A 25,665-nucleotide genomic window follows, 5' to 3' on the forward strand; every position below is an offset into this window, starting at 1 on the left:
TGATTATTGCTTAATTTGTTGTGTCATTTTCATAATTTATCTTTAGATTTTTCTTCCAACCATAACATAACCATAAGAATGGACATTTGATAACATGAAAGCATTTCCTAAATTTTCTAAGAAAAGGCACAAAATTGTATTTTAGATTTGTGGGCACAGAACAACCTGGCATAAAAATATAATTTAATAATTTATTTGTATCCCTTTCAAATCACTGATGCATCATTAATTGATTTCTCGCAGAGATCTTTACAAAAATTGTATAAAGTTGAAAGTAAATTATTCTGCAATATATTGCTCTGCAGTTTGGTTCATTTATTACTACAAACTTTTCTGTTTAATATCTATAATAATACAGATTATTTTTTTCTGTAAGGAGGTTTATGAAAAGTGTCATCAACAGAGAAATTCAAGGAGTTAAGTAAGAATAAACTAATGCCCTAAACTGGCATTTTGAGAAGAAACCAAGGTCATTATTACCTCTCCCTTAGACGAGTGCAGTGAGGATAAATTACAGAGTAAATGCTCAGTCTATATGTTGTTGGAAAGAGAGGGTACTTTCAGCATCAGTGTGTCTTCTTGAGCTGGACACAGCAGCACTGGCTTTGTACTGACACATGAACAGGAATATCACCTCCCAGCATCTACTAGGCACCTACAGCTTGCCTAGTAAAAAAAAGAAATAATAAAAAAAAAAAAAAAAAAAGCCCAGGAAGAGGTCTCAGAAATATTTTTCTGAGACCATTTTTCTGTTTCCTTTCCAGAATTCCTCTTCAACCTTTATCACTTTTTGTCCCTCAATTTGTTCTCTGTATAACACAAATAGTAAAAGTTACTAATTCTCAGTATTTCTGAATGATGTGGCTCATTAATTGTTGTCTATGAGGTGTTTTTGCTGGCAAGTAATATTAAAGTTCCACATTTTACTTACAGAGTTATCAATAATTTATACAGTAGTATACACTTAACAAACTTTTCTAATTTTTGTAAAACAACTTCCAGTGCTATACCTATAATTTTGGAGTTCCTTGGAATTTTTTTTGTTTAGGGTTTTTTTTTGTTTAGAATCAAAAAAAAAAAAAAAGTCTTGTTCTGAGAACAATATGCTACCAGTGAGTACTCTTTTTCTTCCTTAGACACACAGGTTTTGTGCAAGGCCTCTATTTTGATGGCTGCAATGTCCCAAAGCTCAGTATTTCAACCTGGTCTTTTCAAATTTTTGCAGATGATAAAACCAGAAGTGCTGTTGTAAAAAGCAAGCTGATAGAGCTGTCTGCATTAATTCTTATTTGAGCAAAAATTATGTTATAGAAAAAAATTGAAATATTTCTGTTGAGAAGGTTATCTGCCAGAGACCATAGGAAGCTGCTCACTTCAGTTTGTAAAAAATATGCATCTTTATTTCTGGAATGGTTTTGTCCAGATTTTCCTTCTATTTTACCTCCTTATATTGCTAATTTCATGGTTTTGATAGATTTAAGAGTCCATAATCAAATCTGTATAATTCCCCATGGTAACAGCTTAGAGGTTAGGTCCAAATCAATCTTTAGTATTCTCAGCTGATAAACTAAGCAGATTGAGCACTTTGAATCTTTTACCCTGAATCATGATTAACAGTCCCCAAGTCAGGCTTGTGACTCCTCTCTGAACTTCTTCAACAATATTCCTGAACCATGGACCCCAACTCTGGACAAAATATTACAGTAATGATTTCATCAGTGCTAAATACAACAGTAACATAATAACTTTCGACACCTATCTTCATTCATTATTCCTCTGATACCTATTTATTAAGCTCATCTTGGACATTTTGTGCACCATGTCACATTGGGAAATTATGCCCAAATGACTGTGAACTCTGATCCTCAACTCTTTTTGAGAAGTACTGGTTCCCAGAACTCTCTTAATTACAGGCTGAAAGCTAGTTCTCAGATATTTAGCTATGTTGAATATATTTTCCAGAGTATCTCAGTACTGTTTACAAGGGATTTGATTACCTGATGTTGGCAATGACCATTTCTCCAGTCACTGTTTTGTTTTCAAATAGGAGCACTGATAGCTCAGCTCTGGTGAAGCACCTGGGCCCTAGTGTTCAGTCCATGGAGGAAGATTCTTTCAGAACATATTCCCATAGAAATGATACAATTCTCAGGAACAACTTGGCAAGATGCGTATCTGAATACTACAGAGATAAGTAAGGCAGGTGGTCACCTTCCTTCCACCAGTTACAAATTTGCACATTGCTGTTGATAAGAAATACCTTTCAAAGTAAAGGTAGTCAATATCAATATAATCCTGGTATTGAATGCCACAGTTCAAGAACTTTCTATGTGAAGAGGAATTGTCTTTCCTTTGTGTTACATTAACCCATCACTGATACTGTAATAATACATGTATTATGAGAACATAAACAAAGACTGGGTTAAATAGCTTTAAATTATCTTTGCAATTCTACAAATTCCAATTAACTCTCTTCAAACTATTTTTTTTTTCTGCAAAGAAAGTTGCAAAGCAACAGTGTCAGAGCAAAGATTAGTCCTCCTGAATCCCAGCTATTGGTTAGAACAATCTTTCTCACATCTTAGTTAAAGTAGTTAATAATAATATGAGTTTTAACTGAAAAGTAGATGTAAAATTTACAGTTCTGTTAAAAAAACCTCTTAAGCTGAAAGATTTCGTATTTAGCCAAAGATGCTATTTGAGCTAGTGGTGTACAAAATTACAGTTTTTACAGGTATACTGAGTAGGAATATCCTGTCCCATCTTTAAAGTAAGGAGACTGTCTACAATCTCAAGATATCACTGATTCATTATCCTTCCAACTTGTCTAAAATAAAGCATTAAGTAACGAGAAGAGAAAGAAACCTTCAGCAGACAGAGAAGGATGTGTTAATTGTACTTCTTACTAAAAATACTGTATACATGATGTGTGATCCTTTATTTCTATTTTGTAATCCATATTTTCTTCAGTGTTATTCAGATGTATTTATTATATATGTGTTATTATGTATATTTGCATCTTTGTATATGTATATTGCATATATATGTAAATATATTTATTATTCTACAGGGGTTTTTTGGAAAAAAAATGCAGATTTTGCAAAAAGCTTCATAGAAGGGTATATTTGTTCCTCTTCAAAAATGTGCTCTGAGGAAATGCTGGATGGTCTTTCAGAACGAGTTACAGTTTCTTCTTTCATAGTCTGCTCTATCCTGTCTTGTTTTGCTCCTCAGCTGAAGTTACAATATAAAGTAAGTTTGTTAGCTCTATATGATTGTAATTTATGATGCTGGTTTTGGTTCCTATGGGACCATATTCTGACCAGAAATCACCACAATAAAGATACAGTTCATCTTGCCTTTGAATTTCTCAGCTTTTTTTCTCCCTTAAGAAGCTTTTAAGGACAAGGCAGAAAGCAGTGGGAACCAGCTCCTCTGGTTTTACACCGTTTGACAGTCTCCCTTCAGCCAGGGGAATTTTCACACTGGCATCTGTGACCAGATTCCAAGTTTCTTTACTGTTCAAAGACTGCAAAATAGCTGGGTCAAGGGGCAGAGACTTTATCTGAATTTATTTTGCTTAAGCTTGAGGTCTCGTCTTGTTTAACTAATAAGATCTCATTACATCATAGCCCATGCAGCTATGCCTTGCAAAGTCTTCCTTGGACAAGACAGTGAAAAGCAATTAAGAAAATGATGAACACAGAAGTTGGTCAGGCCAGTTCAAATGAAGCTTTTTGCACTCAGCCCTCAAGTCTTCACTCTAAATTGATAAGGGAATGGGGAATGTGGGGTTGGGGGATGAAATAATTGTAAATTTCTTTAATACCTGTAATCTTAGTCTGTGAGGAGCATGCCTTTGTTGTTTTACCAGAGAGGTTAGATCCTTTGTTTCTTTGCAAAATTTTCCTCTCATCTGCAATGTTACAGAGAGGTCAAATACAAAACCAACATTACTACTGCTACACAGATATTTTGTGGACTACCAAACCCTGTTTGTAAATGTTACACTATTGTTTAACAAAATGAACCATTAAATATTTGCAAATGTGCTGTCAGTAATTTCATATTTGTGTTTTCCCACTCACTTCAGCACATTATTAAAAGATAGAGAATAATTACAAAACAGAATCCAGCTAAGCTTTGAACACAGAATTTTTCCATGTTGTAGTAAAGTGACACATGCCACATGAATTAGTGGAGAAGAGTTTCCAAATACTAGGATGTGTACCTTCAACAGCTATTACTGTATCTTTTCCCTGGCTACAGATTGCTGTTGTCTTATTGCATTATATGTCTTATTGCATTACAGGATCCATTGGAAACTAACTGAAACAGGCTTTTTGCAGTGTGTAGTACAACAGAATTCTCAGCTTGCAAGTGTTAACTGCTATTGACTTAGACACCTTAAATATTCATAATAACAACAACAACAACAATGCACTTTATCTTCCTCCATGAAATAAAATAGAGCAGTGTTCCTGAATTTTTAAACTGCCTTAAAGAGCATCCATAAGGAATATAATGTATGGCCTCATTTATCTTCATGGGGTGAAAAGTACCTTGTGATGACAATTCTAACTCAAAACTGCTCATAGACTGGAAAGCCAGACCTGCCTTTTGTGATCACGGAGCCTTAACACCTGCACCACCTAGGCTATGCATTTTTTCTGAATGAATTTTTCATTTTATATTAGGATATTCCTAGGAAAATATCCACAGTTGTTTTAAAAATCGATTATGATGGGGAACCGCTAACAGCATGTGTGAAATAATTCCAGAATATTCTCACTGTCCAGAATAATCTTGCAGTTAAAATTGTTCCTCTAGGCTTTAGTCTGGATTTGTCTCACTGCAGATGTCATCCTTTGGAATATCTTGCAGGTTGTCTGCTAGAGTGAAGATCCCACTATTATCAAAACATATTGCAGATATTGCAATAAAGGTTTATTAAATTGATTTGAATTCTTATTACCCTTCCGTTAGCCTAAGTTTTAACCATCTCTCTACAACTGCAGACACACATTCCTTTGATCACAGCTAGCACTGATGCCTGAGCAAGAATTTTGTTTTGTTTATTATCTATCCTGATCCCTGTGTGTTTTTAAAAGTGCTGAGTCTTTTCCAACACAGGTGTTTTGTCTCACACCCATTCCCTTCCAGCAAATATCCTCTCCACATTTTGCATTCCTTTCTCCCCATGTATCACTTTAGCCTGTATTTTAATCCATTGTTTGTTACTGGTATGAGATTGACAAGCCTGTCTATGCTGTCCTGTTTACCACTTAGAAATACAGTTAGAGATTTTGCATTCTTCCATTCTTTTAGAACTTCATTTGTTTTCTTAGATTTATTGGAAATCTATATTCGTGTTAAAGCAAAAGCTCATCCAACTCTTGTAAGTCTCTTGAATATCAGTTATCTGTGTCTATTTATTTAAAAATCTCTCGCTTTTGTAGCTGCTGTTTATTGTTCTCTTCTATTGCTGTAAAATTGAAAGCTGTTTATTCATCATGTGCTGTGATCAAATCATTCTGCTTTATCTTTTTTATTTTGTCATCAGATTTTTCCATATATGACTCTGTCCCCTAAATATATCTTACAGTGGATAAAACTGTCTAAGTTAAAAAATTATTTCCGGTAAGTATAAATTTCCTTTAAAATTCTATTGCTATTTTGTTATGCTTGTGTTATCTTCCTAGTTTTAAAACAATCATTCTCCCTCCATTGCTACAGATAGATACTTAAAGTACTGCCATACAGTATGATTTGATACTCTGCAGTGGACAGCCCCTGTTGCTCCACTGGGACATTCATGTTTTAGTGTTTGTTTGTAGTTTGTCCCAACTTGTAAATAAAGATGTCATTCTTCTGATTGGTGGTTATAGCACATATTAGCCAAACTAAATCTTCAATTTTGAAAGTTAGCTTGTCTCATTCCCTGTACTCAATTCAAAGGCATTACAGGGATTCAAAGCATCAACAGGAATGTCCTGTCTCATCTAACAATTTAAGAAACCTAAAGATACCACATCATTCATAAAATAGATTGCTAAGGAAGTGCCTACAATTCTGCTGGTTTTGTTCTTACTTCTGCTTACCTGCTCTACATTTTTTCTAAGGAGATTACAACATTTATTTTGAAAATTCAATAGTATAAATATTTCTATCAGCTTTTTTTACAACTAAGACAAAGTCATTTAATAAATGAACAATAGCAATTTCACGTGTTCAGCACTTAGGTTCCTGACACTGATGTACAGTACAGAATTTGGTCTTTTATTTTGCTATCAGTACCTGAATATTATTCAGGATGAGTGTTTCTGTTCTGGTATGAGGGTTAATTCACTACTGCAATGTCATAGGATAGTTGCTTACATATCCATTGGTATCAGTGTGGGTAGCGGAAGTTATTAGCAAAGGACAGTGCAGAAGGTGTTCAGGGTTGCTTTCATAGTTAACTATTTTAAAATTTCTCTACAGTATTTGAAGTCCTTTCAAACATGCCCAAAAAAGAAGTCAAAGCTTAATTTTGAAAAAAATAAGTTCTGTTTGTATAATTTTTGAAATGCCAAACTATTTTCCCATTTCTATATTTAAACTGCACATTTTAAATAGTCTGTGATATGCAGACTACTATAACATGAATTTAATTTCATATAAATATAAAGAAAACAAGAAGCATACCTTACTGATTTATTGTTAGTTTATTGAGTATTTTTGTATTTTAATTCTTTGTCTCCATATATTTTGCAGTTAGCTTGTGATAGTCACAGTGAAAACAGCAATCTTTGTGTAGATTTTAAGCAATGCTTGCATTGAGCAGGTTTTCAGGCAACACTTGTATTGGGCCCAAACCAGCTCCCATTAAAATCCATGAATAAACTAGCAGTTATCTCCTAGAATAATCCCTCTTAAACCTCTATTACAGCAAGTAGCACCAGTTCACCTGTTATATTAAATTCAATAAATTACTGTAAGAAGTAGGCAGACATATCTGCTGCACAGGTAATTCTTCAAATGGGCACTTACTGCTTTTCCTTTTTTCCACATGGATTTGGAGCAGGTCCAAAATAAAGGTTTTCTGGGCATCCATGTAGTGCAGCATGGTGCTGCAGTAGTAGATTTTCAATAAAAGAGAATGCCAGAATTTTATATGTGTAGCTAGAAGAGATATTTGAGAAGTCAGCATCCATTTAAGCTCTTTTCAAGACCAAATATTCAACGTTCAGCTGTACCCTTTGATAATCTTGCTTCTTCAATAGGTGCTGACTTCATTCCTAAAGTGGTGACTTCTGAAAGTCTGACAAATAAAGGACACTCATGGATGGAACAATCGTTCCTTTGATGGGAAAATGTTGACCTCTCTCCTACAGCCAGGATGCTCACTGCCAGATTTCTGGGACAAGGCACTCCAGCAAAAGCACACAAAATTGTTGGATTGAGGTAGGAAGGTACATATGGCTCAAGCAACTGCCTCAACAAACTTTCCAAATACTAGATTGAGCTTCAGCTGGAGCCTCGTGCAGGAATATGGACCACAGGAGCTAGCACAGTCCACTGTTCAGCCACAGTCAGTAACAGGGAATTACCAGCAGGATTTGAGAATAGCTGAAGTTTTTTGTCATGAAAAGAAAAGATGTCTACCACCAAAAAATTAGACTGTGCAAATAAATATAGTGTCTTTTAAAACTCTTTTCCCCCCCTTTTTAACAACTAGGTAGGAAATAGTTAAACTTATAGAAATTCTCCTTGGCAATAATTTGTTCCAAAAAAATACTGTTTTTCTGAGTCACTTGTCTTTGCCTGCTGCTTTTTTCTTACACAATGAGTAAAATAACTGACAATCTAAAGTACAGCACTATGATATCCACTTGTTTAGGTGGTAACTTATCCTAAATTTCTCTGATTCTCCTAGCTGTGTTGGATGTGTAGCTGTAGCAATAAAAAAGCAGTTTTTTTCTGGTGAAGGAAAGTGAAAAGTGGAATGCTAAGGAAACAAGCAGTATTTATTTGATTATAGGCTTATACAAATTTGGAAAATAAAGTTACTTTGCTGCTCCTGAATCACATAATTTTGTAATTCACATCTACAAGGCAGTATCTCTATTGACTTCAAAATATGTGTCCTGAGGTTGTCCCTGAAGTCCTCTTAATTAAACTTGAAAAATGAGCTTGTTTATTCAGTGTGACTAGTGTAAAACTCCTGTATCTAACCATATTGTTAACATCCAGAGTCTGCTTTCAATTTACTTCCCAAATTCATGAATTCTATAAAAGTGCTTGTGGGTGGAAAGATGACTACTTAATGCATGCTAACTTGTATTTATAACATAGAAATGGTTTTTAAAAAGACAGCTCTGTCTCTTGAAACTAAATACTGACAAATACTCTGTCCCCCACCTAAATACTGACAAAATTTCTAGAATTCTCAGAATGTTGGTACAGATGTGTAAACATCATGAAACTGAACTGAATTTTGCATCTTTAATGTGGTCTGTGTGTCTGTGTTATCAAAGGAAAGAATTGCCTGGGCACAGCTGCAACATGTTGTTTGCTTACTCATACGTTTCCCTAAATGTAAGTACTTTTGGCTTAAAAGGAAAGACCTAGAAAATAACTGTATGCTCTTTTTGGTATTACAAACTCAATCTAACATCAATGTTGAGAACTACATCTAGAGTGGAAAAGAACAGAATCAATCCTGTTTTCTTTTGTGAAGTAGAGCCCTGTCTGTTCCTTCCACAAAATTCAGGTTCTGGCAGATGAGTTTACGCCCTGGGAGATTAAACCATAGCCCCTGGGCAACTCAGGTGTGCCCTGTGAAGACATAATGGGGCAAGTTTATCAGAGATCTTTTGCTGCTTTAGCACAAGAAGTACACTCATCTGTTCCTCTACTCCAACCCACACACCTTGTTTGTTCTGAGTGTGACTGGAGCAGTTCATCTGTAAGTGATGTTTTCCCACAAGAGCTTACATAGCTTGTGGCACAGGCACGTCTACACAACCTTCTCCTGGAGGGGTGAGAAAGTACTATAGCTGGAAGAGGAGAGTAGAAGCAACAGAACAAATAAAAGACTAAAATTCTTCTGTCAGGAATATTTCTGCCAGCTTTAATGAAAAATTTCTACAAGTCCCTAAGTCTTGTTTTGCTCTGAGGAAATCATGAAGGAGAAAAATGCAAAAAATGAACACAAGATAGAAAAGATGGACTTCAGACCTGAGTGGTACTTGTGCAGACTCACTGTTTTACAGTCAGGACTTCATTTCTGTAGTTAAACTTGCTTTTTGGTTTATCTGGCCCCTGTATGCAATCCCATATACTCCATAACCTTGAAAACAGGATCTGCATCAGCCTGAGGAAGTTGGGAACTCTGGAGTGAAATTCGGTGGTCACTGCTCAGAGTTGCTGAAAGCAGTTGCAGAAAAGGCTGAAGAGACAATGCTGCTTTAAGTGCTGCCCTTCTCAAGGTTGTCATACCTTGCTATTTTGCTATTCAGAGCCCTGAATCCTCTTTTGGAGACAAGTGTTTATATGGTTTATTTCATAAAAACCACAGGTGTTCTCACCAATGGTTTGAAACTAAAAACAAAGGGGAATGGTTGCGAAGTCTGTAGGTATATATATGTATATATAAAATAGCTAAATTATGCTGCTATTCTATTTGACTTCCAGACCCTCCTTGGACCTAAGCCATTAATCACCTCCCAGGACCATGACCTAAGCACTTGGGTTTTGGTTGATTTGGAGTAGGGCTGTAGTGTCCCTTTGCAGAACAGGGGTCAAAGACCAGTGGGAGCCGTAGGAGAAGAGTGGGTGTGCAGAAGAGTGGGATGTTTACCCAGGACATAGAAGCCTTGGGTCAGTGGCTGCTCCAAGGACTGCTCTAAGGGCATTCTATCTAGTTACAATTTAATCCTCAGCTGCACAGAAGATGCTCAGTTTTAGAAGGTTGGTAAGCTTGAGGAAATTCACCAAACTCTTCATCCTGAATGTGACAGTTATTATTTTGAGTATTTTCAGAAACAGTGGCTTAGGAACCTAAGCAATTTTATTGGCACCTTATCAATGTAAACCCCTGGAATCTAAACAAGGATTTGAAAGGTTCCAATCTTAGATTTACATGCCTAAATTTTAGTACTGCCTTACAGGTCACATACCAAACTCTTCAGAAGTTATGAGCTGTTCATGAGACTCACACAGCTACTTGTTTATGTATGTTTGTGATACTGCTCCCTGGGTTATACTTTGGAAACTCACCAAAAGGTTTAGCAGTCTTAAAACTTTCCTCACCTTTGGCTAAATAGGACTTTCACATGTACAACTAATGGTTGGGACCAGGACCCAAAATGTCAGCATGGCCTGTTTGGCACAAAATGGGAAGAGAATCCAGAAAGTTGTATAGGTCATCCTTACATACAATATAAAATATAATGCCAAAAATTTTGACATATATTCTAATACAGAAATCGAGTTTCAAGATTTGCACAAAAATTTGTAAGGTGGTTTTTTTGTGTTTGTTTGTTTGTTTGTTTGGGATATTTTTGTTTGTGTTTTTTGATTGGGTTTGTTTTGTGTGGAGGGGTTTGGTTTTTTGGGTGTTTTTTGTCACCCTTTCAAAGAAATTGAAGTGGCACAGTGTAATCCCTCATTTTGGTCAGTACTGCTCAGGGCAGCATCTGTTCCAACTCGAACAAGATAACTTTGAATACCATACTTCATTTTTCTTTCCCCCAGCAACTCTCAGTTACTTGGTATTTTAATTTTTTTTTCTGTTGCTATAATGTCTTTTCAATTACTTAAAAATTAAAATTATTGTTTATTAAAGGTATATAAAACTGTAGGCACTGCAAACACTGAAATTGTCAGCAAATTCTTGGACACAAGTCTTTTACCAAGTGTTCCTAAATCAGCAATTGGTTGTAATCGCCTATTCACTTCTCAAAGCTGACAAAGTAGCACAAATTTATTATAATAGGATGAATGTTTAACACCTGTTTCACCAACTCACAAACCTTAGCTTTTAATGCTGATACAATGAGCTTCGTTGACTATGGAGAAGACAAAATTATTTTTTATTAGTAACATGAAATGAACACAGTAGACAAAGGAATGCTGAAAGTGTTTATTGCCTGCAGCATAATTCTGCATTTTATGAGATAGTCTGGAAAGTGGACATAGAGCTTCAAGGAAACGAGTTTCTCTCTTTTGACATGTCCACAAACTAAAAGTGAGAATTTCCTTCTTAGTGTCAACAACTACTGGTAGGATATAGGAAATGGAGTTTCTCTAGGCCTAGAAAAAAGATTAGAAACAAGATTCATATTACAAGATGCCCAGTGCTAATTACAGGTTTGTAAGGTTTGTGAGCACTTGTGAAATGCCATCCTGAAGACAGTCAAAGTTCTGTGTATTTCCACAGTGAAACAGTAACAGCCTGAAAGTTAACCTTTAATGGTAAGCATTCCATCCAGCAACACATTTGGATCAATATTGACTAAACCACACTTGTCTAAAAATAGGAACCGTGATAAAACAATGATAAATTTGATTATTTTTGTGGTTGAGTTCAGTGAAGATCCCTGCTTACATGAAAACCAACTGGCCTCTGAGAACACCAAGATTCAGAAAATCCCGAAGAAAACATTCCTTCTTTTTATGATTCTTCAGTAACTACAGTAAATGGGCATTTGCAAGCCATTTAACTGAAGAATTTAGAAAGTACTAAAGTCTCATGGGGAGATCTGACAAGAAGGTGCCATGTTTACATTGGGGAATATAAAATCATTCTATGCTTAAGGATTTGTTTATAGCAGTTAAAGCTTTAAGAGCAATCACAGATTGTATTAGACCATCACAGCTCATTCACATATATTATTCCAAGTTCTGTTTTCTATATGTTCCTTTTCAGAATGCACCACTGCAGAACAGGTATAAAAAATGGGCTAAATTGAATCCTACAACTGTAACATAAAAGATCTGTTTGGTTTTTTTTCCTTTTTTTATTTTTTAAATTTATCTTTTATCTATTATCTTTTTAGAGTGTTTGAATGTGTGAGGGTGATTTAGTTTTGTTGGTTTATTCTTTTTTTCTTTTTTTAATTAAACTTCTTTTTTATGAATGCAACCTCCTGAGGACAAAAAGTACTGTGAAGAGTTGGTGCCTGTGTGTTTTGACGAGCAACTTCTTGGGGACATCAGGTGCCAGAAGAAACCCTTTGGCCTGGCAGGGTGCAGTGAACAGACAGGTCTGTGAAGGCATGGGCAATCTGTCACTCTGGACCATCCAACGCCGAGAAACCCACTCTGCCAGGGCGGCAGGAGTTCGGATGAAAGAGAAAAAAAGAAAGTTGCCACCTCTCATTAAGATTTATTATACGTCTGAACTTTTGTAGTCCCGAAGCTTAACGACAGATGGTGGTGTAACTCCACCAATTTTGTAACGTCTCCTTTTCTTTGATGTTGTAATACAGATTCTCCTCGACTTGACTTCGGTTAAAACCAGCATTTTCTGCTCTTTCCCAAGTGTCTCGGAGCAGTACGCAGGGAGGAAAGGGAGTGCACCTAGTTCGAAGAGGAGTGTGTGTTCTTGTTCGCTTTCTAAACAATCCTAATAGAAAATAGCGATCTTATTGACACCTAACACTGCCAGCAGCACAGAGAAATTACATTAAATTAATTAAAGGAAAATGGTTTCAAAGCGGTTTATTTCAAGCGAGAAATACAATTGTGCAGATGAAATCTTGAACCGTAAACAGGAACAAATAAAACGCACCAGCGTTTTTCATTAGAAAGCCAAGTCACATTTTATACCGTAGTCGTCCTTGCAAAAAAAAAAGTGGGGAAAGTGTGTGTTTGTTTAGCTTTAATTTTGGGTGGAACTGCCAAGTCGCGCCGAGCAATATTAGCGGCCAAGCGCCGTGGTGTTCCCGGCACGTTGTGCCCACCAGAGAGAGGGTCTGCCTGCGAGGCCACACTGAACAGGACGAGGGGCTCGTGGAACAAAGCGCAGCCCGGAGAGAGGGCTGCGAGTGCTGCGGGCACTCCCGAGAGCGGACGGCCCGACGGCGGCGGCCCGCGGCCGGGCAGGGCAGGGCAGAGCCGGGCCGGAGCCTCGGGTCGCTGCACGCCGCCGCTCCCGTCCCGCCGGCGGGGGATGCCGCGGTCGCCCGGCGCCCAGCGAAGTTGGCGGTGCCCGCGGCCGGGCCGCGCCGTCCCACCGGTTCGGTGCCGCGGGCTAACCCCATAGAAAGTGCCGCTGCACGCTGCCTTCCGCCGGCACCGGGATTTGACCGCTACCGCAGACGGCTCCTGAGGGAGAGCTGCCTCTCCCCCGGGGCGCGCTTCCTGCCCGGGGAGACGGGGGGGCCGGCGGTCTTCGGAGCAGGCAGCTTGCGCCCCGCGAGGCTCCGCGCCCCTGCCCGCGGAGCCCATGCGCGGCCGGAGCCTGCGGGGCCCGATTTCGTTTGCGGGCCGGCGGGGCGCGTAGCGGCGGGTCCCGCGCCGTTCCCCTCCCGCCCCGCTGGCTCGCGGGGCGCGGAGCCGTGGAGGGCGGCTGCCCGCGGGAATTCTGTGCCACGGCTCCGCGGGGTGCGCCGCGAGTGTCCCCCGCAACCGTTGCGCTCGTAGCCCTCCGCGGCAGCGGGTAGCGCCCCGGTAACCCGGGGCAGCGACGGGGCGAAGGGGGGGGGGACGAGGGGCAAAGAGACAAAAGAGCCGCGAGTAGCAAATAAATATATTTTACGGCCACCCATCGGCAGCACCGCGGCCCCGCGAGCCTCTGCCCCGGCGCTGAACTTTCACCTCGCGAACCCGGCCGCGCCCCATTGGCTGCCGGCCGGCCCGCCGCGCCCCGCACGGCCCCGCCGCCGCCCCGGCCCCCGGCCCCGCCGCCGCGGGCGGGCGGAAGGGTGCGCGGCGGGGCGGGGGGCGGCCTGGGCCGGGGGCCGCCGCGGGGGGCCCCGCCGAGTTCCCCGAGTTGCGACGGCTCCGCCCCGCGATAGCGGCTTCCCCCCCACACCCCCCGCGCCGGTGGCGAGCGGCCGGCAGTGCCCCCGCCGGGGCTGGCCGGCGGCCCCGGGAGCGAGTGGCGCGGCGGGCAGGCGGTCTGCCACTTGCCTGTAGCAGCGAGTGGCAAAGTTTGTGGGATTTTTAATTGTGCTTAATAAATGCGGTGACTGTTAATTCTGAGTGACAGTCACTTGCGATCCTGGCCCTCGGCGCGTACAGAGAGCCCTGCTAAGGCTGGGGCTGCCGCGCGATAATTAGGTGGGCTCCGAAATAACAAACCCCGCGTTCCGCTCGGCCACCGCCGTCCGCTTTCTCCCTCGCCCACGCAAGGTCTTTCCACCCAAACACATCCCCAGCGCCGATTTACTGGGAACCGCGGCGAGGACAAGGGAGGACAAGACCAGCTATGGCCACGATGCCAGCACTTCTTTCCCCGTTTCCCCGATACCCTATCCCACGCAGAAATCACTTAGCAGTGTTTTTCCCGGGGAGAACGGCAGCCCCAGGGCGGGGCAGCCGTTCCAGACGGGCAGGGAGAGGCCGGTTTCTGCTGCGGACATCTGGGGGGTCCTGCACCTTGCTCCAAGTGCCGGGGCCCGGGAGAAGAAAACTTTCAGGGCCCACGCGTGCGTCCCGGCATAGCTGCTGCCATCGGCCAGGCCTGCCCCGCCGTTCCCCTCCCGCCCGGGTTCCCTGGGCTGCCTTCGCGCGGGCCGCGGCACCTCGGGGGCTGCCAGCAGGCTGCAGCCGGCCGGCACTGCCAGCACAACACACGGCTTTGTTTTCCGCCCGTCTGCTAAACTCGTTGTGTCTAACGGAGCCGGCGGAGCAGGGCGGCGGGAGGGGAGAGGGGGCGGGAAGGGGCAGCCGCCGCCAGCAAACAACTTCCCCGACGGTTTGTTTACATAGCAGGTGGAGCTGCCGTCCGCCGCGACCCACAGCGCCCGCTCCGCCGGGGACCGGCCGGGGGAGGCGCGGGCGGAGCGGGGCACGGCCCGGCGCATCCCGCTGCACTTTTTTTTGTTGCCATTCCCCCTCCGCTGCTTTCCCCCCCACCCCTCCCCGCGTTATTAGCACTTCTGTGCAGGCCACTCTGCGATCATGTGAGGGAGGGCTCCCTTCGCACTCCCGTCTCTCCAAAGCAGCCGGGGTGTGTGGCGGGTTTTCTTTTTTTTTTTCCCTCGTCTTTTTTTTTTTTTTTTCGCATTCCCAACAAAACACATACACACAGGCGGCACACTCCGCACACGGGCGGACCCGCACGCCGGGGGAGGGAGAGCAGCACCGCCAGCGCCAGGCAGCGCCAGCCGGCGGGAGGGCGCGAGGCTCCGACGCCGCTCCGCGCCCGCGGAGGGCCCCGCGCCGCCCGCCCGCCCCCGCTCCCCCGGCCCGCGCGCGGCTCCGCCCGCAGGGACTCTGTATGTGCGCGCGGCTGCGCGCGGCTCCGCTCGCCCTTTCTCTCTCGGTGTCAGCTCGCCGGGACGCCCTACACGGTGTCTCCTCCCGGTAAGTGCTACCCCCCCACCCCGCCCCGCACACCCGTCCCCTCCTCCCTCCGCTCCCCGGTGTGACTTGCTACTTCCAGCGCTTCCACCCCCCTCCGCCGCCGCTCACTGACTTGCCGCCGCCGCGGGAAAGTTTGGCCGCGGCCGGCGGGGCCGCAGCATGACATGTGTCAGGTCTCCCGGCACCCGGTGGCACCGCTCCCAAACACGCACCGCCAGCGGGGGGCAGGGGCGCGCTCTGCGCTGGGAGCCTGCGGTGCCCCGGCCGGAGTTGGGGCCGTGCCCGGCGGGCCGGGCCGGGCCCGCCGCGAGAGCCGGTGTGAGCTCCCCCAAAACAACTCGCAGCGGCTGCGGGTTGGCAGGGCCTCCCTCCCGCCGCTCCGCGCCGCGGACCCCCCACCCCCGTGTAATTAAAAACAAACAACCTGTAGCCTCCCCGCTCGGGTAGAGAAGTGCCAGGCGGGGAGGGCTTGGGGCTAGGCTGCCGAGGAAGCGTGTGCGGGAGGCTCGGCTACCCGCCCGCCGTTTGCCTCCCCGTTTGTGTGGTGGTGTGTTGGGGCTTTTTGGGTTCCCCCCCTCCTTTTTTTTTTTCCTTTCTTCTTTTTCCCCGAGACCTCCCCAGCAGACGCCCGGGTGAAGAAACGTGTCACGTTTCTCCTTTGTGTGCTGCCTGCCCGCCTGCCCGCCGGAGGGAGAGGCGCACCCCAGCCCCCGCCTCTCCTCCCGCCGGCCCGCGCGGAGGGGCCGCTGCCGGCCGCCCCCTCGGGGCGCCCCGCGCCGCGCTGCCCCGGGGCGCCCCCGCTGGCGTGGGAGGGGAAGCGCAGGGCGCCGAGGTGCCCGTGGGGCAGCGGTGCCCCCGGGCGCTGTTTGGGCTGCGCAGGGAGCACGGTCGTCTCCTGGCCCAAGACAAAATTGCCTAAACCCAACAATTAATAAATAATGATGTTGGAGCTGCGGGGTTCCGGAGGCGGCCTCCGTGCCTGGTACGCAGGGGCCTTCACTTAAAATTGGCTTTGAAGTTGAGGAGGGCTTCGGGACTTGGAAAGTTTAGGAAGCGTGATAGATTGTGAGGGCAGAGCGGCCTTGGCGGCCTTGGCTGTGGAGCGGGCTGCACTGTGCCGTGCCATCGGCAGTGCCAGGGCAGCCCTAGCGCGGAGGGCGAGCGCCGGCGCCTCCGCTCCGCGTCCTGCCGCGCCGAGCGCGGGTGCGCAGGCGGCAGCGCTCCCGGCCGCCCGTGCCCTGCCGGACAGCCGTGTGCCGCCCGCACGGCCCCGGTAAAGGCGCTCCGTCAGGCGGGTCCGCTCTGCCCCCGTAGATCGGCTCGCGTCAGGTTCGGCAGGCAGCGGGCCCGTGCCGCAGCGCAGCCCCGGCCGAGAACGGCGAGCGCCGGTAAGGTCCCGGGATGGAGCTACTGGAGGGGCGTAAAGCTTAGGCTATGGGCTGGCAGGAAAACGCTCATCTAAAATTTGAGAGAATTGTCCAGGTAGAAAGTGGGCTGCTGGTGTATTCTCCAGGGAAAAATATTCTCAAAAGTAACCACCATGAATCTGTGGTGTTGTCCTCTATTAGTAAAGAGTGCAGAGCTACAGATGGAGGAACGGGCAGTACCCTGTACCTGGGAATCGCTTGTACTTCTAGGAAGTCTTGCCTGTGTACATACGAGCCGAGAGAAACACAGAAGTTCCTCTTCCAAAGAGGATCTTCCCTTGACTTTCTGTGCATGAGAGCCCCTATCCAAACCCAACTCTTGAGAGTGGGAATCTTTCCTTTGGCAGCAGTAGGAATCGCTCCACTGACTTCACAGGCTCGGATCAGGCCCTTGGAAATTTTTTTACGAAGGTGGGACTCAGAAGTTGTGCATAGTGTCTATATCTCCCCATTAATCTGTGTGTGTGGGGGGGGAAGAAGTCAAAGTTTTAAGATATTTTGACAGTTTTAAATTTTTTCTTCTGTGTGCTAAGTAATTTAAAGCCATTAAGAAAAAACATTACTGCTAGTAATATTACTCTAAAGAAAATATGATTAATTATTAAATTGGTTTCTCTAATGCTACAGTAAACCTTCTAAGTGGGATATGGTTTTAATCATTCAAATAAGTATTTTCTAAAGTTTTTTTCTTGACGATGATAATTTGTTCATGTAAATGTAGATACTCAAAATACCCGTTTTGTAGTAATCTGCAGTTTTAATGTAGTCTTTACAAAACGGTTTTGTTCTGTAGAATTTTTGCATGCTTAAATCATTCATTTAATTACTCAGGATAGTAGATCAGTAAAAGGCTAAGGGGAAGGAAAGAGTATTTCAAATACAGCATTTCCAAAATGCTTGTAGTTAGACATCCTAATTTATTTTGATAATATGTAACACCTGAAATACACTGCTTCATATGAGGCCTTGTTGGTGTAGGCTTTAAGCTTTAACAGTAACCTTAGGAGGAAGCTTAAGCAGAATCAATTGCATAAATATTTGTGTATTTCTTTGGTTTTAGTTTAACCTCAGCGATTTTTACATTGTGTCACGGGATCTTTGCTACAGTGCAGTGTTTATATCATCTGAGAGAGGAAAAACCTAAATGTTTTGTAGCTTTCTGTTTAGTGAATATTTATGTAAAATGACCAAATAGTCTCTAAGGAACAACCAGATTAGAATAGGTTTGAGTGTGAGGAAAAGAAATATACTAGGTTCAGGACATTTCAATCAGTAAATACATGGTATTCTTTAAAAGCTGCGCTGGGGTTTGTGCAGTAGTCAGGTGAATATTTCACAGATTTTTGAAGTGATTTGTTTATTTGGTGGTGTTTGGCTTTTTTTTTGTTGCATTTTTTTTCCTGTAGTAATCTGTTGCTTATACATGTTTTAATGCTTTCCATAATAGAATGTGTTGGGACTATAATTTTAAAAATAATGGTGTATTTGCTTAGAAACATTCCTATGAGACTCCATTATTTTTTTTTAAGTTCTTGTTGGACTTAATTTTTTTTTTTAATTACTGTAGAATAAGATTTTTTTTTAGGACTAATTTGTGTGAGCTGGAGTAAGCTTTTGGTATTCTGAGAAATTTACCTGGTTCAGCATTGCATGCACAGGAGTTATTCGAGGCTAGTGGGCTGAAAACAGTAGAAAACTTCTGAGATGTGATCCATGTTGTGGCAGTGTTTTGCTATGTGTCATTGAAAATGTCACTTAATCTCGTTGTTTTTCATCATCCATATGCGAGGGCTGGTATTTATCTTTCCAATAGAGGGGTTAATTAATATTTCTTGGACACGGAGTACTTTTTTAGTCTATTTCAATTTTTACCTGGTTTATTTTGGAGAAATTAAATTGTGATGGTGGCTGAAAATGAATGGTTCCTACGAGTCATGTTTTTTTTCTTTGTTGGTTGTATTGTTAAGAGGTCACTTGCTCATACGAAATGAAAACGATTTAGCACATAGGTCACTGAAAAGTACTCATGGAATGATTTTAACTGGAGAAAAATGCAAATCACAGTCAAAATAAAAATGCTATCAACTTTGTTGTAAAATGATAATTTTCTGTACATTGGAACTGATTTTTCTTTTAAAATTTTGTGACAGCTAATAGGTCTAGAAGTAATGCAAACTGTCTGTTTTTTCACAGCAACTGTAGCATACTTCTCAGCTAATCCTTGTTAGAAAAAATACTTGTCATTTAGATTCCTGTTCCCTGCCCTGTTTTGATTTGATACCTTTCTTGATTGTGAGTGTAAAATAGTGGCACCAGAAAAGCATCATGTAAGTGATGAAATTGTAGAAAATCTTAGCTGTAAAAAACAAACCTCTTAAAATTAATCTTAAAATTGCAATAAAATAGTTCCTTGTTAGTTGTTTGAAGGCTTTCTTCCACATTTGTTCCTTTACAGAATAAGCCTACTTACTGTTATAATTTCTAAGAGTAGCTTTGGACTTAAATTTCAAAACTTCTACACCAGCATAAAAACAAGGAGCAGTGTCACAAGTATTATTTAGCCCTGATCATCTTTTTTTTCTTCTTTCTGAGGCTTTCAGTAGCTTAATCAAATGTACTGTTTTAAAAATCTTCCAAAATGTTCACTGCAAATTATAAGAGACATCTGTTATTTGTTGCAAGATTTGAATCTGGTTTTGCTTTCTATTTTTTTGTTTTGTTTTGGTTTTTTTTTAAATCCCATTTCTGATAGGTTTGTGTTTAAGGGCAACACCATGTGTCATGTCAGAAAGGTGGTTTGTAAAATGTCAGTAATAGCTTGCTTATGCTGTCATCGCTGAAGTAGCTGAAAATAATCTCTTTAATGAACAGTTGCTACAATGTTTATTGCTTTACCAATGTATAGTTTGGGATGATGTTAGAAAGTAACATTTGAACTCTGAGGAATGAATTTGTGTAGAATTATGTTTAATATCACAATTTCAGTTCCTATTCTAAGAAAAATAAAGTTAAACTAAGTATACTGTTTTAAGATCTTTACTGTCTTAAGTCTTTGTAGTAAGTTGTAGAGGTTGCTGAGGGGAGGGAATGAGAATATTGTAGGTTTAACTTTTTGTTCATTTACTTAGTTATTTCTTTTTCCTGCTCATAGTAATTACACATCTGTAGTTGGAGATGGGTTTGCTGCAGTTTGTTTCTTATTTAACTGTATGCATTAATCAGGCTGGTTGCTGAGGACACAGCTGGTTCCCTTGGGTATGGTGCACTGCACCCTCTCCGTGCCCTCAGTGTGGGGGTCTGTTCTGCTGGGTGGCACAGGGGTTCAGGTGGGTAGCAGATGCCTTTCTAACTGGTTAGGCTGAGGAACAGCAAACAGGTTTAAAGGACAGGCAGCACCTTCATTCAGCGTGCAGAAGGGAGGTTTTCCGCCCTGCCCGCTCCGTCCATCTCCCTTGCAGTGCTGTGTGATGTCCATCCTGGGGTGAAAGGAGAAACTACTGACCTCCATCATACAGCCCTCTGAGTCACAGAGAACCCTCTGACGTTCACAGACTGGCTTTGGCTTACCTGTAGAACTTGCTTGTTTACCAAGGAGCTTCAGCTTCCTGTGGGCAGCAGGTACTGGAAGAAGTTGATGGAGTATCTGTTTGACAACGTTTCCAGCCCATTGTGGATTGCAGGGTCCTCAGGGACACACACTGCGAGGCCTTTGCCCAGTGAGCTCCTTTGGACCTCTGTGGTCAATCAGACACGGCTGCAAATTGCACCATGTTAAGTATTTCTGTAAATTGCTGATATCAGTTTTGTTTCAGTTTGCCTCCGGGACATTATGAGGATGACTGAGATTCCAGTGGGCCTGTGCCAGTGGGAGACACTGTTGGGCCCAAAACTGGAAATTCATTTGAACAGTGATGTTTTGAGCCTAGGGGGTACATCACTATTTATAACTGGAAAGTCGTTAGGGTTTTCTAGGCACAGTATTTTGTAAATAAGTATTGTTACAAGACAAATCCTCTATCTTTTAAGATTGATGTTTAGTTGATGATCATTGTAGAATAATTTATTTTTTCTTGATCAGCATGATGTGTATTTTGCAACTTTCTTCAGAATTTGTCTTCACATGAATTCAAATGCTGATTTATTCCATTATTCAGCTTTTGTATTTCAGCCTTAACCAACATGATATGTTATGTATTTCATGTAATTTTAAATAATGTATCTGACATAGTTTGACTAATTACATTTTGACATATATTTATATTAAAATTGTCTAATCTTGATGGATGCTCTCACTACAATTTTTGCCATCTCGTCCCTTCAGAGAAGGAAGGAAAATGGCTGTGATATTACATTGCTTGTTGAACAGGACCTAATTGTGTTATTCAGCCTGAAAACTATGAAACTTGTGTTTGGAGAAACAGTCTCAGAGTTGCAAAGCTATATCAAGCATAATAAAAGATACTTTAAGTATCTTTTAGGTGTTGATTTTGAACTTGCCCAGGAATGATGAAGAAAATGTAAAAGAGGTAAACATCATTTCAACTTTGCCATGCTGTCAGTGCTAAGTCTTACAAAAATTGCTCACAGTTACATTGTTGATTTATCCTTTTGTAAGTCTTGATGTTGAGAGGGCATATTGTTCTTCTGGAATTGTAACCCACCTAGTAAAACAAGTGGTGTAATAAAATCTGTAGTTGATGTTTAACAGCTTGGAAATTAGATCAGAAATTGTCAAGTTTTGCCATGTAAAAATATTGCAGAGCAAATTTTAAGGATTAGTGATGGGAAGCCCCAAAGGGCTTTGGAAAATAGAGGGACAGCATGCAAACAATGGAGAGTTGGGAAGTGCGGGGGAAAAGGCCAGAGAAAACATGTGGCTGGGCAGGAGCCAGCAAAGGCATAGACAGCGCTGCCAGGAGATGGGCAGCTGCTCAGAAAGTAGGGGCTGAGGGTCTCGGAAGAGCAATGTGATTTTCATCTGGTGCCCAATATGGAAAATAAATTTCTTTACCTTCACTTCTCTGGGAAGAAAAACCAAACTTTTTTGTGCACCGGCTTTATGCACATGGCAGGCACAAAAGTTGCACCAGGTTACACTGGCCCTAATTGAGGCCGATATTTTTTAAATACTAGATCTTGTTAAATCTAGTGTATGTCTTTGGAAACTTACTTACTAGTTGTTGCGTTGAAATTTGATATTTAATACTGAAAAAAAGTATCAGTTTATTCATGTGACAGAAGGGGGATAGAGGTCTTTTGAAGATAAAGGGAAGAAAACTGTCTGGAAAACAGGCTAGGATTTTTTAGAGTCTGAAACACAGAAATTGAAATATCTCTGATTTAAGACACTTCTCTGTGAGAGAAAACAAACAAGATTGTCGTTTCATTGCAGTAGTTACAGCATTCTCATGACCTGTAAATGAAAACATGAAAACCTACTGCAGTCAGGTGTGCACAGACTGCAGAGATACACGTATCTGCTGTTGGGCTTTTCAATTGTGTCAGTGTTTTCATCTTTGTAGAACAACATATTCAATAAGGAATACATGATATCATGTGTACAGTATGGTGAATGTAAGAGGAAGATGCTGAGAACTCTGTGATATGTGGCAACAATCATTCTTCATTGAAAGAATGTATGGGTGTTAAAACTGTAAAAATACTAGGATGAAACTTTGCTAAAGATCATGAAATGCTTTTGTACAAAAATTTATTCAGACCCATTTGTTACCAGTCCTGAATGCATTTAAATTACTTTTAATGTCGTGAAGATGCCTGTAAATTGTTTTCAGTACACAATAACTGTCAGCATACATATAAGAATATGTATGGTCAGTAATTCAACAGATAACTACATTGAATATACAGAAGTTTCACATGGTGTCAGGTTCTTGCACATTCTTTGGCTTTAGAAGAAAAATTAAATCTATTGTGATTGAAACTTTAACTTGGTATTCTATTTTAAGAGAGTGACATCTTGGGGAAGAGTTAATGATGTTTGGTGTTGGATGTACTGGATCTGTTCTTGAGCCTCTATTATTGACCAGGAAAGGGTGTGAAGTATACCTGAGCAACCAGAAATGTACTTCTTATGAACTGACATATGAAAACCCTTAAAAAATACTGGTTAAGGTTTTTTTTTTTTTTTTTTTTTTTTTTGGTTGGGTTGGTTTGTTTGTTTTATGTATTTTTGCATTTGTTTGGTTTGGGTTGATTTTTTTCTTTTTTTTTCTTTTTTTTCCTTTTATAAAACTGGTTTTGGTTTTGAGTCTGGGAATCAGGGCACACATTCAAATCACAGAGAAGCTAGGAGAATGGTGAACTGCCAAAATATTTGTGTATTACTGCAGGGGTGGTAGGTGAAGAAGCTGGTGATCGATCCAATGTGTGTGTGTGTCCATGCCTGTGTATGTGTGATTGATCACAGGCTTCTCTCTCCATCCTCAGCTTTCTGGCAAGGAGACCAGAGCCTTGAGGAAGAAAGTGAATGTATCCTAGTGGGTTTATTGCATCTCAGGTTATGGCAGAGAAAGTATTCTAAAGAACAGTGCTGTCAATCCTTTGCTAAAAGAGGGAATGTGTTTGAAGAATGTGGTTCTCCAGGCAGGAACTGACCATGCTGGAGAGTGTTTTACAATGTAAAAATAGGTGTTTAATGCGTTGTGATAGGAAAACATGGCCTTCCAAATTCTCCCTTGAAAAAATGAGGGAAGGATGCTTCTGAACCAGGTTAGCATTCATTTTCAGACTATCTATGGCTTGCAGCATTGGAGTCGTGCCATGCTCCAGCTTCAGGTTGTCCTCTGGGCTGGTTGTGGTGTCTGGGCGTGCTGGGTCTGGCAGTGGGGCCTGGATCAGTGAATGATTCAGTGGTTCTGTGGCTGGCAGCAGATTGGCACTTGAAGGACTCTGCTCAAATTGATCCTCCCTGCTTCTGGAGCACGCACGCTTCTTGTGGCTTGAATTGTCTCAGGCTTCAGGAGATGTGCTTGAGGTGATGGCCACAACTTGTGTTGAAAAATCCAAGGCCTTCATCTCTGATCCCAAGCTTTCTGAAGTGTGATTATGAAGACTAGCTTTTATGGCTGAGGTGCTGAGGCTGGTTGGTGATTTTCATGTGTTTGTATGTGCCTGTCCAAAACAGGTTTTTGGAATTGAGAAGTTATCAACTACTTAGCTGCTCTTCAAAGCCACTTAGACTAAGACAGGTGATGGATTGCCCATGCATATTGAAGCCAAATCAGTGTGTTACCAGCTTTTCTTTCAATAAAAGTTCTTATTTCAGCTGTTTCATAGACTCTGAAGCAAGTCACCACAAACACAAAAAAGTACAGCATTCAGGTACATCATCGGTGAGGGTCCAAGGACATATGAAAGAGACATTTCTGAAAATATGAACACAGATGTTTGTTTTAAAGTATCCAGTCTGATGAGCCAGGCATGGCTACCAGGCTTAGTACTGTGGGCTGTGGCTGTAGGGTGTTGTGTGCCTCATGATTGGTGCTAATATGCATATGCAGCAAATCTGGCATTTCCCCGGAGCTTTGGGCAATGTGTGAACAACAGTAATTCACTGTATGTTTGTCTAGAAAGCGTATGGCTGAAGTTGGACCTTGCTCTCACTTTTTGATACTCCTCTCCCTTATCATTTGATTGTCACATAAGAGGAGAGCTACTGTGAAGCCTGAGAGAGGTGGCAGATGGAGAAGGCTGTGTACTTGACTGGTCCCTCGGAGTTGCAGGCTCAGCGCTCGCATTTTAAATCTTTCCGTGACTCAGTAGAAGAATACATTTCTATTATTCGATTATGTGTAAAAATGGAACCTGCTGTCCTGGACTTAACTGAAGTGCTATTTTTAACATATGTTTCGGTACCTGTCTTCAGTAACTAAAATTATTTAAACTGAAACTATTAGCATTATTATACATAGGTGCCCGCACATTTTGTGATTTAATAATATCCAAACCTCTAAATATGTGTATGTATCATTTAAATATAATTTTATAAACATTTTTCTGTATTCTGTGACTGACATTTGGGTCATTGTTGCTAATACTAAATTACTACCAGAATAGGGAAGACCTGTTTTTCCAAGTCGTCGTTAGGCTTACAGTTTTGCTCCAAATTCATGTATCAACAAAATTTCCTTAAGCTGAATTTCTCTTTTTCTAAGATGCAGATGGAGCAAAATGTAACCAGAGACTATTAAAAATATCTTTCTCATTGTCACCTGCAATATTACCATAATTGGAACTAAGGAGCCTGCAGTTGCACAATATTTATGTTGCAATCCAAACTGACACAGCCTGGAATGCCTCGGTAGCAAAACAAGACACAGACCCAAGGCTCACAGTGTGTGCTTGGGAGGGAGTAAGTTTCTCCTCTTGGAAACCTCCTCCAGCAAGGGCATCCTGGAGGTCTCCCTGCTTTGCTCTGGGCTGGGGGCTGAGGTGGTAAGTGCTGGCAGCTTGGCTGTGGAGGGCAGTGACGGGTGTGGGTGACCCTCTGTGCCAGGCTGCGAGGATGGCTGCTTTGGGAACCTGGGGAGCTCTAGTAAGACATTGCTCTTTCTTTGAAATTGAATGACTGGGGTGATGTTTTCATTCCTTTTCCCTCCTGACACTTCGGGGGCCTCTTTCTTAGGAGGTGTTGTTTGGAAGAAACTATTTCCAAGCACCAAAGAAAAGTAAATGCATTAGAAGCGTGAGTCATTGTCCA

General features: G+C 42.3%; 1 protein-coding gene across 14 annotated transcripts in view; it reads left to right on the top strand.

Moving 5' to 3' along the window:
- Positions 1–15,379: 15,379 nt before the first annotated feature.
- FOXP2 (forkhead box P2) overlaps positions 15,380–25,665 on the top strand; it is a 402,265-nt gene continuing 391,979 nt past the window's right edge. For 11 of the 14 annotated variants that reach the window (XM_074539930.1, XM_074539911.1, XM_074539921.1 and 8 more), the window contains exon 1: positions 15,380–15,519. The gene's annotated coding sequence lies outside the window, so the exon portion shown is untranslated. Of the gene's footprint in view, positions 15,520–16,736; positions 16,908–17,040; positions 17,358–25,665 lie in introns of those variants that run through there. The other 3 variants (XM_074539912.1, XM_074539913.1, XM_074539914.1) reach the window with 3 other exon arrangements.

The sequence above is a fragment of the Zonotrichia albicollis genome, chromosome 4 (assembly GCF_047830755.1).
Source record: "Zonotrichia albicollis isolate bZonAlb1 chromosome 4, bZonAlb1.hap1, whole genome shotgun sequence".
Taxonomy (NCBI): Eukaryota; Metazoa; Chordata; class Aves; order Passeriformes; family Passerellidae; genus Zonotrichia; species Zonotrichia albicollis.